Genomic DNA, 15,500 nt, shown 5'->3' with positions numbered 1-15,500 from the left:
TTATGTCTGACTGGACTTGGGAGACAGTGTGACCTTGAAAATAATGACCGTGTCCCACCTCTATGTTACCATATACATGAATTTGTGAGAACAGCAAAAATGCCCATCATAAATTCCCAGATCATACAGTAACATTATCTGTAAACAATGGAGTTACTTTGCTATAAGGGCTAATTGGTTGTATACTGTATAAAATAGCAGATTAAATAGCAAAAGTGATCAAAAAGAAAAAATCAAAACTGCACAAACAAAGACCAACAACACAGTTAAAGTGAGTTCAGGTTTGAACCTGCTGTGCAGTAAATCAGCTAAGAGGCAACAGCCAGAGCTTCAAGTGATCCAGTAAACCCATAAACTTTACTGTTTCCATTTTCCTGCCACAGCTGAGCTTCACACCTTTATTCCTCCTTTAAAAGAGCGAACACGGCGCCGCACACTCGGATTCCTCTGGCTCCATCCTGAACTCCACTCGGCTCAGACGTCTCCCACCGACGCAGCTGTCGCTGTGTTTTTCCTCTCAGGTTCATAAAAGACTTCTATTCAGTTTGTGTCCATCTTTACGATCTGAGGAGGCGTGTTTGACACTTTCCACGCAGGCCTCGGTGGAAGCAATCATTCGCCCTCCCTCCCTCCTCTCTGCATCTGCCTTGTTCTTATTGCACTCTCGCCCTTTTCCTCCCCCCCGCTCCCTCCCTCTCATATCTGCTTGTTTTCCCTGAGAACAAGGGAGCCTCATGATACCCACTGCCGGCAATTAGTGGAGATTAAAGCCGTGTGTGCACGTCGAGGTGTTTCTGCACTTGCGTGGGAGTTTCAATGTGTTTGTGTGCTCCTCTGTTAAAGGTGTGTGTGTCAGTGTGTGTGTGAGTGAAAAAGAAAGTGATAGTGAGGTCAGTGTCGGAGGAGCTGAGGCTGCGTTAGGTTTCGTGGGAGTGAGATATTTTGTAGACACATAAATACCTAGAGGGAGAGAGGCCGACTGAGGTAACCAAGCCACAGAGGGGAAGTGGATTTTCAGAGTTCAGGCTGTAGAGTTTTACACTGGAGATACACCACGCGGCCAAAACACCATCTGTGAGCTTTATAGCCACGCTAGTGTGTAACTCTAAGGACTGGACTTTGGACTGTACACACACTCATGTTCCTCAGAGGATGCATCCCAGCGATCTTGGTGAACTAGCAGCTTTAAATGTGATGAAATAACATCTGAAATAGTAAAACATTTGTACAGACATTCATGGCCCCCTTAAGATGAAATGCCAAACTTTTGCTGATCGCCTGAGTCTCATTTAGCGCCATCATCAGGTCAGAATTTCGGTTTGTCCAATACTTCAGTTTAATAGCGAGGGACTGGAAACCAGTGGTATTCCCATCAGCCTTGCCTGTATTTTTTATCTGGCGCTAATTAGCAGATGTCGGCAGGCTAACATGCCAAACAAACGGTACCTGCTAAACATCAGCATGCTGTCATTGTCGTGTGAGCATGTTAGCCTGAGCAGCACGTCACAGACTATTATGGAAGGTCACTGACAGCTGGCTATGACTGCAGCACTTTGTACACACACACACACACCAGAGCAACATGAAGGTTTCCATATACACACAGGTTTGTGTGTGTATGTACTCATTGAAATGCACAGCTTCATTTTGAGATCTATTTACCGTCGCCATAGCTGCATATGGAAGTAATCGTAAACAATCAGTCTTTTATTGTGTTTTTCTATCACGTTGTCAGTGTCTGTGGTTAAAGAAGCATAGCTGTAGACTCGTTGCCTCGTTGGAACAGGACTGCAGTGATTTGCACCCTCGCAGCCGCAAGAGCATTAGTGAAGTCAGGCACTGATGCTGATTAAGACCTGGCTCTCCGCCGGCATGCCAGCGGCTGACAGAAGCATGTGTCTGCATACAGTCATGTAGCCTACAGAGGTGATACTGGATGTCATTTCATTGATATAGTCAGCTGGTAGAGAGAAAAAAAGTGTAGTCTCCCTTCACCTTCACATCATCATCAGTATACTGTATGTGTGTGTGTGTGTGGCCAAAGGGCAGCATGTTAAGTCAAGAGAAGGAGGGGAAACAGGGAGGACCGCAGGTGGCTGCCCTCTCTTCGTCCTCTTTATGCAGCTGACGGTGAGCCGAGGTGCTTTTCTCTCGGGCGGGTCACTCTTCACAGTAAGTGAGGCACATACATTTAACCTCTTCATATTTCCCCGCGGCTCTTCGGAAAGACCTCTGCGTTTGCTTTCACGTCCTGCTCCTGGTCCACACCTGGGTCCCACAGTTCTTGGCATCTGCTTCAACCCGCTTGAGGTTTGACTTTTCGCTGTGTTGTGATGAAATCTGTATTTTTGGGATATTTTCAGCGGATTCGCTCCTGACCTGCTGATTGAATGACATCTTCGAGTTACACCTGTGCACTTACTCATATTAAAGTGCGTCCTTTAAATCTCCATGAGGACGTCCTGGCGCATGCGAATGTGATTTAGTGATTATGATGGGACCGGTCATCTTGTTACATAATTTCCCTGACGTGGGTATTTGTGCTGAGGAAGACTTAGTGCTGGCTTGAAATGTTGCCAGTGAAGCTGAGGGGAGGCCTGATTTCAGAGTGTGCAACTTTTCTATTGCATTTTATGGATCTTTATATCCTGCATCTCCTCCACTAAAGATTTGTGGGTGAGCCCACGACTGCGCTTGCCAGTGATTGCATTATCCAGTGCAGTTGAGCTATGAGCCATTAGCTTGACCTATTTAGCTTTAGAAAAGAACAATAAAGATAAAGAAATGTTATAGCCTGTGTGAAGGCCGCTGGACTCATTTCTGCTTTAAACTAGTGGATCAAATTATGCCGCTAGTGGATTTTTTCTGCTTTGGTTTGAAATTCTTTATGGATTAAACATTTATTGTGTAAAGGGTAATATGATACTGACTGTTTTATGATAGAACTTAAATCAAATCTTGTGCCTCTGAATCCAAGCTGTGACGTACTGATGGGTGAAAAACCAGAGGAACAATGAGCTTGAGCTAACACGAGCACGCTAAGATGCTCACAGTGATAACACTAACATGCTGGCGTTTAACCATCCTATTTAGCAAATGTTAATTAGCACTTACCCATTAAAAAATGGGATGGTGGAGCATTAGTTTTGCTCGTATTTTGACCTGAAGTTTTTACAGTTCATCCCCAGGGGAACATGAATGTGCGTACTACGTTTCATGTTAAGTCATCCACTGGTTGCGAAGACATTTCATTCAAAAACACAAATGTCAGCCTCATAGTGGCACATGAGGAAAAGTCAGGGGTCCTTACGAGTCATCCTCTGGGGGCCGTGCATGTCTGTATCAAAGTTCACAGCAATCCAGCCAGCAGTTATTCAGATATAGTCTGGACCAAAGTGGTGGACGAGCAAGTAACGAACTGACCGCTATCCCTACAGCCGCGCTCTGTCTTAGAGGATGGTGTTCATCACTCCTTCCAAACCTTACTCCCTCATATGGTGTTCTGATGATTGATGGTGGTGGGGAGTGCTGTCCAACACACTTTAGATCTGCTGACTTTAAACCGTCATACGTGTGCCCTGTATGGAAGCATCTTCCTTCCTCATGTTTCTCCACACATTGATTCGGGTTGTTCCTTTAACATGTCACCCTATTGCTATTTTAAGAATTAAACTCCCACCACTGTCTGCTTTCCTCTGAAAATCCTGGACTGATTGATTGATTTTCATGCTACAGACATATGTAAATCCACACTGTGGCCGAGGAGTTAAAGTGGTTGCACTGAAAATAGCCTGGAGCCAGTCGCAACGTCTAAAAATAGCGAATCGGTTCAGCTGGAGGCCAACGTGTCGAAAATGAAACGCAATTAGTTTAGCCCTGCGTTGCTCAGTTTGTGTCTCCGTACCTCCCATCACATGTGTTCTTGGCTGTCTCTCCTCATCTGTCACGTTACATCTTTCCCTTTTAGCCCTTTTCCAAGACTTCTGCTCTTCACTCCTCATTCAGCTGCAGCTGCGCTAATAAAACCGGAGCGCTGATTTGTTATTTCCCCTCAAATGCTGACACTCGTATAAAGCCTCTATTCAGCACAGTTAAGAGTCAGTGATGACTCTTTGTTCAAAACTCCAACTGAGCCGCCTCGCTGACCTTTCCGCTTTGCGTGTGAAGCCACATTATCACCCACCCCCAAAGATGAAATTTGGACATGGATGTTAAGCTTGAGTGAGATGCTGCATGAGGGGGACAGATGGGTGAAGGAATGAACAAACGTTTGTTCATTTGTTTGTCCATCTGTCCCTCACACGCAGCATCACGGACACAGTTGATCAGGTTTTGACAGAAGTGGGAGTAATGATGCATCCCACCACCACACTCTGGCATTTTCAAGTTACATTGATGATGTCGCAATTAGCACAATTAACGGTTAAAGAGCTTATCTGTGGAGCTGAGAGAACATGCCAGTTTTCATGAAAACCACTATTGTCAGTAATAGAAAGTAACTGAGTACATTTACTCAAGTGCTGTGGGTAGGTACAGCTTTGAGGTACTTTACTTGAGTATTTTTATTTTACGCTGCTTTATACTTTTCAGAGGGGAATATTGCACTTTTTACCTCACTACAATCATTTAACTGCTATAGTTACTAGTTACTTTTCAGATTACTTTTCAGGAGTTTCCATACACAGCACGTAATCAAGTTATACAACATGACACCACCATCATTACAGCATCATTTTAGGTTAAAGAACAACAACATTGAAGTACCACCTACACATGAATACATCTTTATTATCATGATTCAATAACATAATAATAGAACACCATTCTTCATAATGAGTACTTTTACTTCAAGTACGAGTTTTCACAACTTCTATACATTTTTGAATGCAGGGCTCATACTTGATAATGGAGTACTTTTACAGTATGTGTATATATATTGTCATTCAGATCATCCTTTACAGGAAATTCAAAGGATTTTTAAGGAAAATAACCGACACTTAAAAAAAGGCCTTATGTCATCCCTAAAGCCTGCTTCCTGTCCTTATCTAGGTATCAAGGTTCATATGCTAAGCTAGGCTAACTCCACATCGATGCATTGTGCTCTTGAAAAAGAGCAAATACGCACATTTTCTGCAGGGTTAAACTATTCTTTTAATGATCCGTGGCTGCCATAACTTCACTGTGACACGCCGCTGTCTGGCTGCTGTCTTGGCTCTTACAGTCATTCATGAGGTTTATCAAAGAGTGTCAAAGCAAAAATTGGATAATGCGTGAGAGTCTAGACATTTGGAAAGTCTCAGCAGACAACTCCCCGGGTGTTTTAAAGAGCCTTTAGTTTAATCCGTCTTCAAAGTGCCGTGGTTTGTTTCGTTCAGGATGTTCCGGCGGGATGCAGTCGAGACTAGCCTCATCGACCCGCGACGCCGTCTGTAAACTCTGCTGAAACTCATGGCTGTGCTCCTGTTTGTGCGTTTGGAGTTGAAGGATCCAACAAATGTTGGACATTCTGCCCGGACGTTGAAGTAAAATCAATTACTGAGGAAAGCTTTAAATGTCAGCGTGCAGATAGTCGTCTCTTTAACGGCACATAAATGGCTTGTTTGCTCACAGGGATAAATGGTTTGTTTACTTGCGGGGCTTCGCTCTGGTCAACCGCCTGCTCTTTACCAAAGACTGCACTTCTTCCTCTGCACAGCCGTGTTTTGTTTATCCCCGCGGGAACGAGCGGGCTAAGCTCTCTCCCTCTATCTGCGTGATGCGCCTGCCTGCGCCATGTGCCCAGCCCGTCGAGGTGAGCCGTCTCCTTTCTGTCATGACGCAGCCGACTCGCTGATGTCATGAGTGTTTGCTGCTTAAGCCTCCTGAGAGCGAAGAGGGAGGACTGGAGCGTTTTGTCTGAATCATCAGGCTTGTCAGTCACAGGGAGAGCCTGGTGAGCTCCGGATTGCAGGTGATTCGGGCCCCAAGGAGCGGCAACTATTAGAAACATGAATAATACATGAGAGGGGTTGATTATTAAAACGTGTTTTCAGAGCTATAATCACTCTGCATGTCTCTGAACTCCTGATTTTGTCTACCTTGCACTCACAGTTGTCTGTAATTCTTCTCACCTCTAAGCATCCTTCTCCCCTGTTCACCTCCTCATCATCTCTGGCTGCTCCTGTCTCGCCTCATCTGGAATTTCTCACATTTTTTCTTGCATTCTCTCCTCTTTACCTCTGCATCACCCTCAGTGCATCTCTTCCTGGCCTTTCTTTCCCTTCATCCACAATCTCATCTAGTAAAACTGCTCCAACCATCTTCTCTTTTCTTCTCTCCATCTGTCGCTCTTTCATCCCAGCGATACAGTGTACGATCATGCCCGCCATAGTCAACCTCCTTTTCAACGTGGTCTCCACCAACACCACCATCGCCTTCACTGTGGTGCTGCCCCTGGTCAGCATGATCTCTCTCGTGGTCGGGGTCGGAGGTCACCTCCTGCTGTGGCTGGTGCTGGTGAGGAACCCCCGCCGTCGCTCCAAGCCGAGCTCCGTCCTGCTCCTCAACCTGAGCCTGGCAGACCTGGGGGCCCTGCTCACCCTGCCCTGCGTGCTCCTCAGTGCCGGTTTCCAGAACTGGCAGCTCGGCGGTGGGACGTGCGTCCTCCTGGGGTTCATGACTTCGGTGACAGCAGGAGTGGAAATCTTTAGCCTGGCAGCGTTGTCGGTGCTGAGGTATCGCATAGTTGCACCGCGGACAAGAGCGCCTGCTAGCCTGACGCAAGTGTGAGTATTACTTTGCATGCAGAGGTGGAGGTGTGAATGTTTTGAAAGAGAAAATGGGTCATATTATTTATTATTGTCAAGAAATCTGACTAAAATGGGAGATATCTCTGTCTGTTCATACTTGGCGGGTTTGGGTGAGTGTTTCTCGAGAGGGCTGAGAAACATCGCCCTGCAGAGGTGGAGAGCCCCCGCAGTCCTACAACCCTGAACTACGTGTTCCTGAGCCCACGTACTAATATCCTTGTTTGCTCAATCATGATACTATCACAGGTTTTATTTGTTTTACACAGGCTGTATAAAACATGGCCACAGGTTTCCAGCCGTCACCAGCTCCAGGTTAACCCTCTTTCAATAGTGCTGGATACAGGTGTCAGCTTAGCTAAGCTTTAATGTTAGAGCTTTGATACACCAATTTCCCTTCAGCTTTCCTCACAAATGCTGGTAACATGAGACTGTAATAAAAATGTGACATTTTTAATGCATTAAACAATTGCTCATCTTTCCACGCGTGCAGTGTGTCTTTGACCTGCCAGTCAATTAAATGTCATTTAACCAGAAAGCAGAAATAACAATAACCATAATTGTTATTAATAGCAGTAATTTAGGCGTGGCTCATGTTTTGGCGACACCTCAATAAATTGGTAGTGTATTGTACTGCTTATTGTTGGAAATATAAAAGGACAAAAACTGTGTGCATCTAAAACGGTGGGTCTGCTGCTACGTCTTGACCTGCAGGATCCATCCAGCCTTGCATGTCTGTGATGATGAGGAAGCTGTAACCAACAATCCTGGAGGCCAAGCATTCGGCCCGTTCTGAATAGACGCGTTTTGAACAGGCGCTGCACTATTGCCCCATTAAAATCATTCAAGCAACAATGAATTGATCCAACTAACCAGTCTGGTGCTGTACTCACTGGTGCACAGAGTGTGTAATAATCCACGGCTCAAAATAGTCTCCTAGAAATGTGTGCCCAGCTGTCTTATTATCATTGTTAAAAAAATAATTATATATATTTTTTTTTAAAGTTTTATGTCTCCACTAGGAACAAATGAGCTCGGGACTGACAGCCTTGTTCTTTAAAAGAGTCCTCCACTGATTTAACATTGCACTCCTATGACTTAGATGAATATTGATGCAGCAGAATGAGAAATATTGCCTTTTAGTCCAATCATTCTTCTTCCTTGTCAATATCTGGCACCTAAGTTACCCACAAGGCATCTTGACCACCAGCAGTTTGGCTGGAGGTTCAGGTGTGTTATGTTGGCAGCAGTTCACGTAGCCTTTGCAGTGTCTCCCCTCGTACCACCGCTGAGGGGCAGCGAAGTTGTATACATCATGGTTTTAGAGATTCTACCCATAGAAGTATGACTGTGACACGATAAACACAACAACTATCACAAACAGCCGCTTCAGTGCTGCGTTAATGCCACTTCACATCACTGTCAATTACTTCACTACAACGCGGAGGCAGTGAAGGTCAAATGAAATAGGCCAACAAACAGCAGCTCACAGCAGAATATTCCAAGGAAGCATAAGCCTTGTTATGTGTCACAGGTCAACGTAGACGGTATAGATTAAAGCTGGAACTGCTGGCTAATACCATCAAATCAAACTGTCGGGTCTGTGCATCCTTTCAGCGCACATGTGACCTACTTTTACTGGCACAGATGTGATCCTCCTGCACGACAAGCAAACCTGTGCTCTGTCTTCCACAGGTTGTGCACCGTTGTAGCCATTTGGCTGGTCTCAGTAACCATGGCAATACCTAAGGTCACCTACATCAACTTCGATGGGGGTTGCACGTGGTTGGTGGGCCGAGACGAGTGGCTGTTCTTCCTGGTTCCTGCTTTCCTGGTTTACTACGTGGCCCCTCTCCTCTGCATCGCCGTCAACTGCGGCCTCATCATCTCTCAGCTGCACGGCTGCAGGGGCACGCTGGCCGCCGACGGGCGCAACAAGAAAGCCACCGCTCTGCTGATTGCCTCGACGCTGGCTTTCGCAATTAGCTGGCTGCCGTATTATGCACTTGAGTTCGTCAATGTCATGTCCCCTTATGTTAGCTCTGCAGCTTCTCCCATTAGCAGATTTGGCCGTGAGCTGTGCTCAACTTTGTCTCCGTTGTACGTGACATTCACCTCGCCCGAACCAGGTGGGGAAACACAGACGACGGTGTCCTTGCTGTGGGAGGTGGCGTCCCTGACGGCCATTTTGTTGGTGTGTCTGGCTCCATGCTGGAACCCGCCGCTGTACTTCCTGTTGTCACGTCCGGCGGTGCGTCAGCTCCGAGCTCTGCTGCCTTCCTTCTTTCATAAGCACTCAGGAAAAAAACAAGTGCAGCGATGGCGTGTCGCCCCTGCTCCTCCCCCACGCCTGCCACACCCTCAGCCTCCTGCACATTCGCTCACTCACCAAACTCTGACACCCAGACTGACTCAGTAAAGTTGGCGCACACACATGCAAACTATTCACATTCGCTGTCCTGAGAAACGCTGTACACCCAAATGCATGAGTCACGACATGCTTTGTATACACATGCTATAGTATTTGTTTAAATACTCACTTGGCCATAGCAACATCCCCTTTGCTTTTGCAGCATTACAGCAAATGTACAAAAAGGCTCCAGGCAACAGCGCGTCAGCCCCTCAGACAGACGACAGTGTATAATAAACAGAATGCATCATGAGCCATAAAAACACAAGGTTTATATTCCTCATCACGATTCCAGAGTCTCTGAGCAACTGGCTGTCCTGGCAGCGTGAAGCCTGCAGAGGAGCCTCCAGCTCACAAGCACTTAAGAGAAAAACTTATGGTAAAACAAATGAGTTTCTCTTTATATCAAAGAGCACATCACCTTATTCAAATCCAGGTCACTGAACTTAAAGAGACATCTTTAGAGCTCCCACGTGGGACCTGAACAAACCTTAACAGCCCTTTTCAGGGACTGAAGGACGTCTGCTGAGCTCACATTGACGGAAATGAACCATCCGAGCAAACATAAACCCAATTCCCTGTGGAGCTTTAAAAAAAAAAAAAAAAAAAAAAAAGCGCTTGATAAGTTTGACATATAGCATGTGCTTTGCAAGTTTCAAGAACTCTCCATAGGATGTCATTGCATCAGCATTGCATCCAGCAGATCACGAGCTGCACAGCTTTGCAGCCTTATTATGAAGCCATCTGACACGTCTCCCTGCAAAGCTCTTGGTTGCAACATTATCTAAATTCAAAGTCATCTTAATAACCCGGTGAAAAGAGACCTCTTTAACTTATGAGAAGCATTAATAAAAGCTGACTTGTTTTGTTCTGAGCTTGACTGTGGAGAGCTGCTTATTAAATAGGGATTTGACACAAAGGATCGCATCAGACGATGACTGCATGGGAAAATTGCTTCCTAACAAGTGGAGCCCATCTGCATCCGGAGTGGTTTAATATCGCAGTGTGTAACGGGTATGTCATGTGCAGCGGTCAGGGGCTTTGTTTGACAAATTGGCTGCGGATGAGTAATTGGATTTTTTGTTGTCAGGGTGTTCACACTCAGCGATGTAAAGCGGAGATTCAAAGTCACTGGGAAGCTGGAATCACATGAGCCGCCCTGAAATATTATCTAATGGGTTTGTTTGGCAGCTAAAACAGCAACTGCTCAGGGTTTCCCATATTTAAAGCACCAGTTCAACACCTTGGGAGATATTATTACTTGCTGCTAGTTAGATAAGAAGATTGATGCCACTCTCTTACCTATATGCTAAATATGAAGCTACAGTCAGCAGCTGATTAGCTTAGCTTAGCATAGAAACTGGAACCAGGGGGAATCTGTACTTGCTGCACTCTGTCTCGAGGTAGCAAAATCTGCCTGTCAGCACTTTGAGAAAACTAATCAACATGTCCGTAAAAAACATGGCGGGTGGGTTATGTGCCAGGCTATTTCCTGACTGGGTGCAGCAAATTTCTGGATGCTCTATTGGCTGCCCATCTTGGCAAACGAGCTGCTTCCCCTCACTTCCTGTATTTACGCTAAGCTAAACTAGCTGTAGCTTCATATTGAGCAGACAGATGTGTTTGTCTTAAGTTATCACTATGGAAAAACACAGTATAGTGTGTATGTGATAGTTTCCAAAAGAAATTTTCGCATGCTCATAGAAGTGATATTTCATTTCATTGGATGGCAAAAAGTAATCCACTTCCAGTTGTGTCATTATCATGATCTGTGGATGGCAGGCATGTGACGATGACAAACACATCAAGCGATCTCTGACCTTGCGGGTGTCATCTGGCTGGCAGTCATAAATCCTACCTCAGTTACCTCTTGACCTTGTGACATCTCCCAGAGTGCACTGCTGCACATTCTACTGACAGACCGGAGTGTTTCCATTAGCGGGGAGCATGCGGTTTTTCGTCGATACCGTCTTGGTGACTAACGAGAGCACTTATCTCTGTCGTCTGCCTGCACCGTGATCCTCTCACACAGCGCGAGGCACTAGCGAGCTGCGATGTCCTGATGAGACTTAATTAAGTCTGCAGATTAGTGGCAGCTTAAAATATAAGTCATTCTCAGCAGGCCCATTGAGAGGATCCTTCCCATTTCCATTCAGTGTGTTTACTGAGGCCCTGCCGTGTCCAGAGGCCTGTTGAAGCTTTTGAAGACACTGTGAGATCAGTCAGCTCAGACCAGCGGTGAGCATAATGGGCTACAGAGTGAGGAGACTCATATCCACGGGATTCGGGAGATGGTTATTATAACGGAGGGGACTTCTTATCGTCTAGATGGGCATTATGGAGAGGTATTGATTCTTTGAGTGTCACAGCAAGAATGAACTCTAACCACTTAATAGCCTTCAAAGGATGTCAGGTCATTCACTGTCATCGAACACTATTTGAACCCCACAGGGAGGATCTGTTTAAAACAAAGAGCTACAGACAAGTGGTGATTCACAAATAAGCTTTTAGCCAGGCCCGCATGTTCACACAGCATGATTGACTCTGTACCTGTCAGCAGCAGGCTGCTGCAGGCACCCCCATGTTAACCTGCCACCCCCGGGTGCAGGGACGGAGGGGATGTTTAGCTGAATATGTTGGTCTAGTCTGCCTGACTCGCTGATCCTTTATCCGACTGAGGCTTGCGTTAGATGGATGGCCTCGACCGCGGCTCTGAAACATCAGCAGCGTGACCGTGCTGTGTATTGATAAATCCATGGAGCTGTCCGTGGTGCTGAAGAAGCAGACAGGTTTCTAATTGCCCTCTCTGCTCTCAGTACTCCCGTTCTGTCAGTTTCATCTCGGATCTATAATATTCTCTAATCTAAACCCTCAGTTCTGTACTGTATTGCAGCATATGTTGCATATAGCATATGCTCTACAGAGTGGTGTCACCTTCATGATCTAAGTTACAAGAAGCCACGTGTAGTCGCAGAGGAGTGAGAGGATCATAGAGACACACTGCTGCCTGTAGTGTTCCTATAATATCCCGTCAATATTCCTATGATAATTCAGATACATCTGCTGAAAATACACCACCACACCAAACCACCTTTGTAACAAGATGCCCCTCCCCCCTGTTCAAAATGAACACTGGCTGTAGTTATGTGGAAAAATGGAAATAATGAGGAGTAATTGTTTCTACGTTTGCTACCTTTCCTAAATTTTCAGAACACATGTTTATCATTAATCTACATGAATGCATCTGTCATCTGGCACCAATTCCTGTGCCTTTGTTAATAAGTAAATTCACTGTTATTGTTTTCTCTTAAAAAAAAAAAAGGTTTTCAATTGTGATTTGTATGTAGCTTTGGTTAAAATTATTCACCTTACGTGATTTGAGATAATTTCATGTTTCCATGAGACAAAATAAATGTACACATTGAATTTTTTTGCAGTAAATTTTAGGATTGTTTCTGTGCTGTCTTGAAAGAAGCTGATCTTGTGGGTTTAGTGACAGTTACTCTTAAAATTTGGATGGTGCTGGAGCTTGAATTTCACAAAACAAGTGACTGATATTAGATTTTCTTTTCAAAGTCACATGTCTTGAACATTTAACATACTAACTGGCTAATTACTGCTACAACCTATTTCTGTCATGTCTCGTCAGATGTGTTAATGTGTTTTGTTCACGAGCGTCATGTCTTGTCTTGCACTTCCTGTTTTATTGTGAAACCCAACTCTCCTCTCGGTTCAGGCCCTTGACTTCCCGGTGTGTTTCCCGCCTGTCTGATTGTCTACCCCGCCCTAATTGTCTCCACCTGTATATATAGTCTGCGTCTCCCTTTGTCCTGTGCCAGATTGTCTTGTGCCTTGTCCTGTACTTGCCTTGCTATCTAGCGTTCCATGATCCTTGTCTTCTGTGTCCCTGTAGGTCTAGTTATTAGCATAGTTGTACTTTTTGTTTGATACTTTGTTATCTAGCTTTTGTGATTAGTCCTGCTTTGCCTCTTTTGTTTGATACTTTGTTGTTGAGCCATTTTTGAGCCTAGTCTGGTTATCCTTAGCGTTTTCATTTCTACTTTGATTACATTACCTTGTTTGCATTCTGTGATTTATCCTGAGCGCTTTGAGTTAATAAATTTTCCTTTATTTTGAAACCTTGCTGAGTTGTCTGTGGTCTGCATACTGAGTCCTAAAACCTCGTGCCTCCGGGCTTGTCAATTTCACCTCCATAAGAATTGTTTCTTCACTTTTGTGCGCTTGAGCGCATTACATTTTAAAGTTGAATGTGCGTGAATGTGATAGCGAACAGTTGACCGCTTACACGTCCAGCTACTTATATATAAATAAATGAACAAATATTAGTTTTGAGTCTGTCCACCGTCCAATATTCATCTCTTTTAGCTTTGTCTTGTTCTCTGGGAAAATCTTGCTTTTTAGCTCGACTATGTTCACCATGTCTGTCTGCCATTTGCTGTCAGGAAGCTAGCTCACAGTGGGTTTAGCAGAGCTATTTATATAGAAGTACTGATAAGCGTTGAAATTAGATTCATGCTTTCTTTGATTAGAATTTTTAATTGTATGTAACCAAGCTGTTTTTTAAATGGCTAACATTAGTTATATATAATTATATTGACAATGGTCATTAATGGCATGCTTGTTAATGAGACAGTTGTGGCCATATAAGGCGCCTGTAGTCTCAGAATAGTGAGCTCCTAAATGACACTATTAAAGGAGACATACTGTGGTTAATTTAGGGTCACAAAGAGTAGCTAAATTGTTAACTTATTGATTTTTTTGATCTAGGGAACTGGCTGTAAACATGCTGCCCTACAAACACATTAAATATTCACACTGCAGCCCGTTGAAAGTCATCCGAAATGACAGAAGTCTGAGCCAGAGAAACAGGCTCCTTAACATTACTGGCAAGCAGCATTTCACAGCCTCTGCCCTGTGAGTTCAATCTGTTTCTCACTGTAAGGGGGAAGAAGTAGAGCACTCTCATTCTTGCAGGATTCATTTCATATTAAAGATGGTAGATATGAGCATTCGGCTTGCAAACATCAGTCAGGTCAGCTTCCAGGTAGACCTGGGATTGAACACCAGTGTCTGTGACTAACTGCATCTTAAACACTGTGGGTCAAAGAGAAGGCTGTGGGTTTTTGCATGGCAGGAGGCAGAAGGCCCTCTTCATGTTTGGAAGAATGGCATGCAATGCAAACAGAAGGCAGCAGAAGGCAGCAGAAAGCATTCAAAAATGTGATGCTTAATGGTGTTGCAGGTGCAACCTTGAATTGGATACTAACAACATTCAAACCGACAACAAGGAACCCACTAAAAGCAACGGCAGCAAACATGCGCCGTTGATATGGGCGGCTTTTGTTTTATGCAAATGAGAATCTTTTGCTTGTGTGCCAGTGAGTCTCTGAAAGGCATAAAGTGAGAGATGTTTCCTTTGAAATTTCATTCCATTCCCTGCCAGCAGTAAACTGGAGCGAGATTTGACCAAAGAAGGTTTAAACTCTGACGCAGAGTGCAGCAGACAGACTCGATGTGTTATGGGAAGCTGGTTTTATTTCTCACATATTTGACAGATATGATCTGCAGCTTAGATGTTGTCAGCCCAAGAGGGGCTTTGTAAATAAACTGAACCAATGAATTTTCCAGTGGGAGTGCCAGTTAGCTAACCCACACAGTCACAGAGGGGTTTCACGCTGGCAGCACTGGTGATGGACTCGATGGCTGATTGGTACAAAACATCTGCTCTCTCAGGAACATCCTTCCCTGCAAGCTACCACACAGTGCACATCTGGGCAGGTATAATGGAAGGAGATGTGGAACAAAGGTCGCCGACCAAGGTCTGTCACCAACATGGTTTCGTCAGGTATGAAAGTGTTTCTGTAAACCTAAAGTACTGGAGTGGGCTACAACCCTCGTGTGAAAGTAAATAATTAACTGGAATTAAAGGGACACTCCAGCAATTCAGCATTGCACCCACAAGAGACAGATCAACAAAGAATTGTCAAAATCCAGACAGCAGCGGCTCAGATATGCTGGGTCAAGATAAAGAAGGATCCTGTATTTCCCATAATGCAATTCATGAGTGTGTGCTTATGTCGCACTCCAAGCCCCAAATTTGTACCACAGGGTTTCTGTTCATTTTAACACTCAAGCCAAATCCAATATGGTGAACACATCACGTGTTCCATTTAATTAGGAATGCTGTTGTATTTGCTCTTGGTTTGAAAATCTTTTTCGGGTTGTTTAAGGTAGTGGGAGCACCAAACATTGTGCAAACATTCATTTGCAGGCAGCTCCCTCTC

This window comes from Chelmon rostratus, chromosome 12, assembly GCF_017976325.1.
Source record: "Chelmon rostratus isolate fCheRos1 chromosome 12, fCheRos1.pri, whole genome shotgun sequence".
NCBI classification, from domain to species: Eukaryota; Metazoa; Chordata; class Actinopteri; order Chaetodontiformes; family Chaetodontidae; genus Chelmon; species Chelmon rostratus.
Note: the sequence above shows the minus strand (reverse complement) of the source record.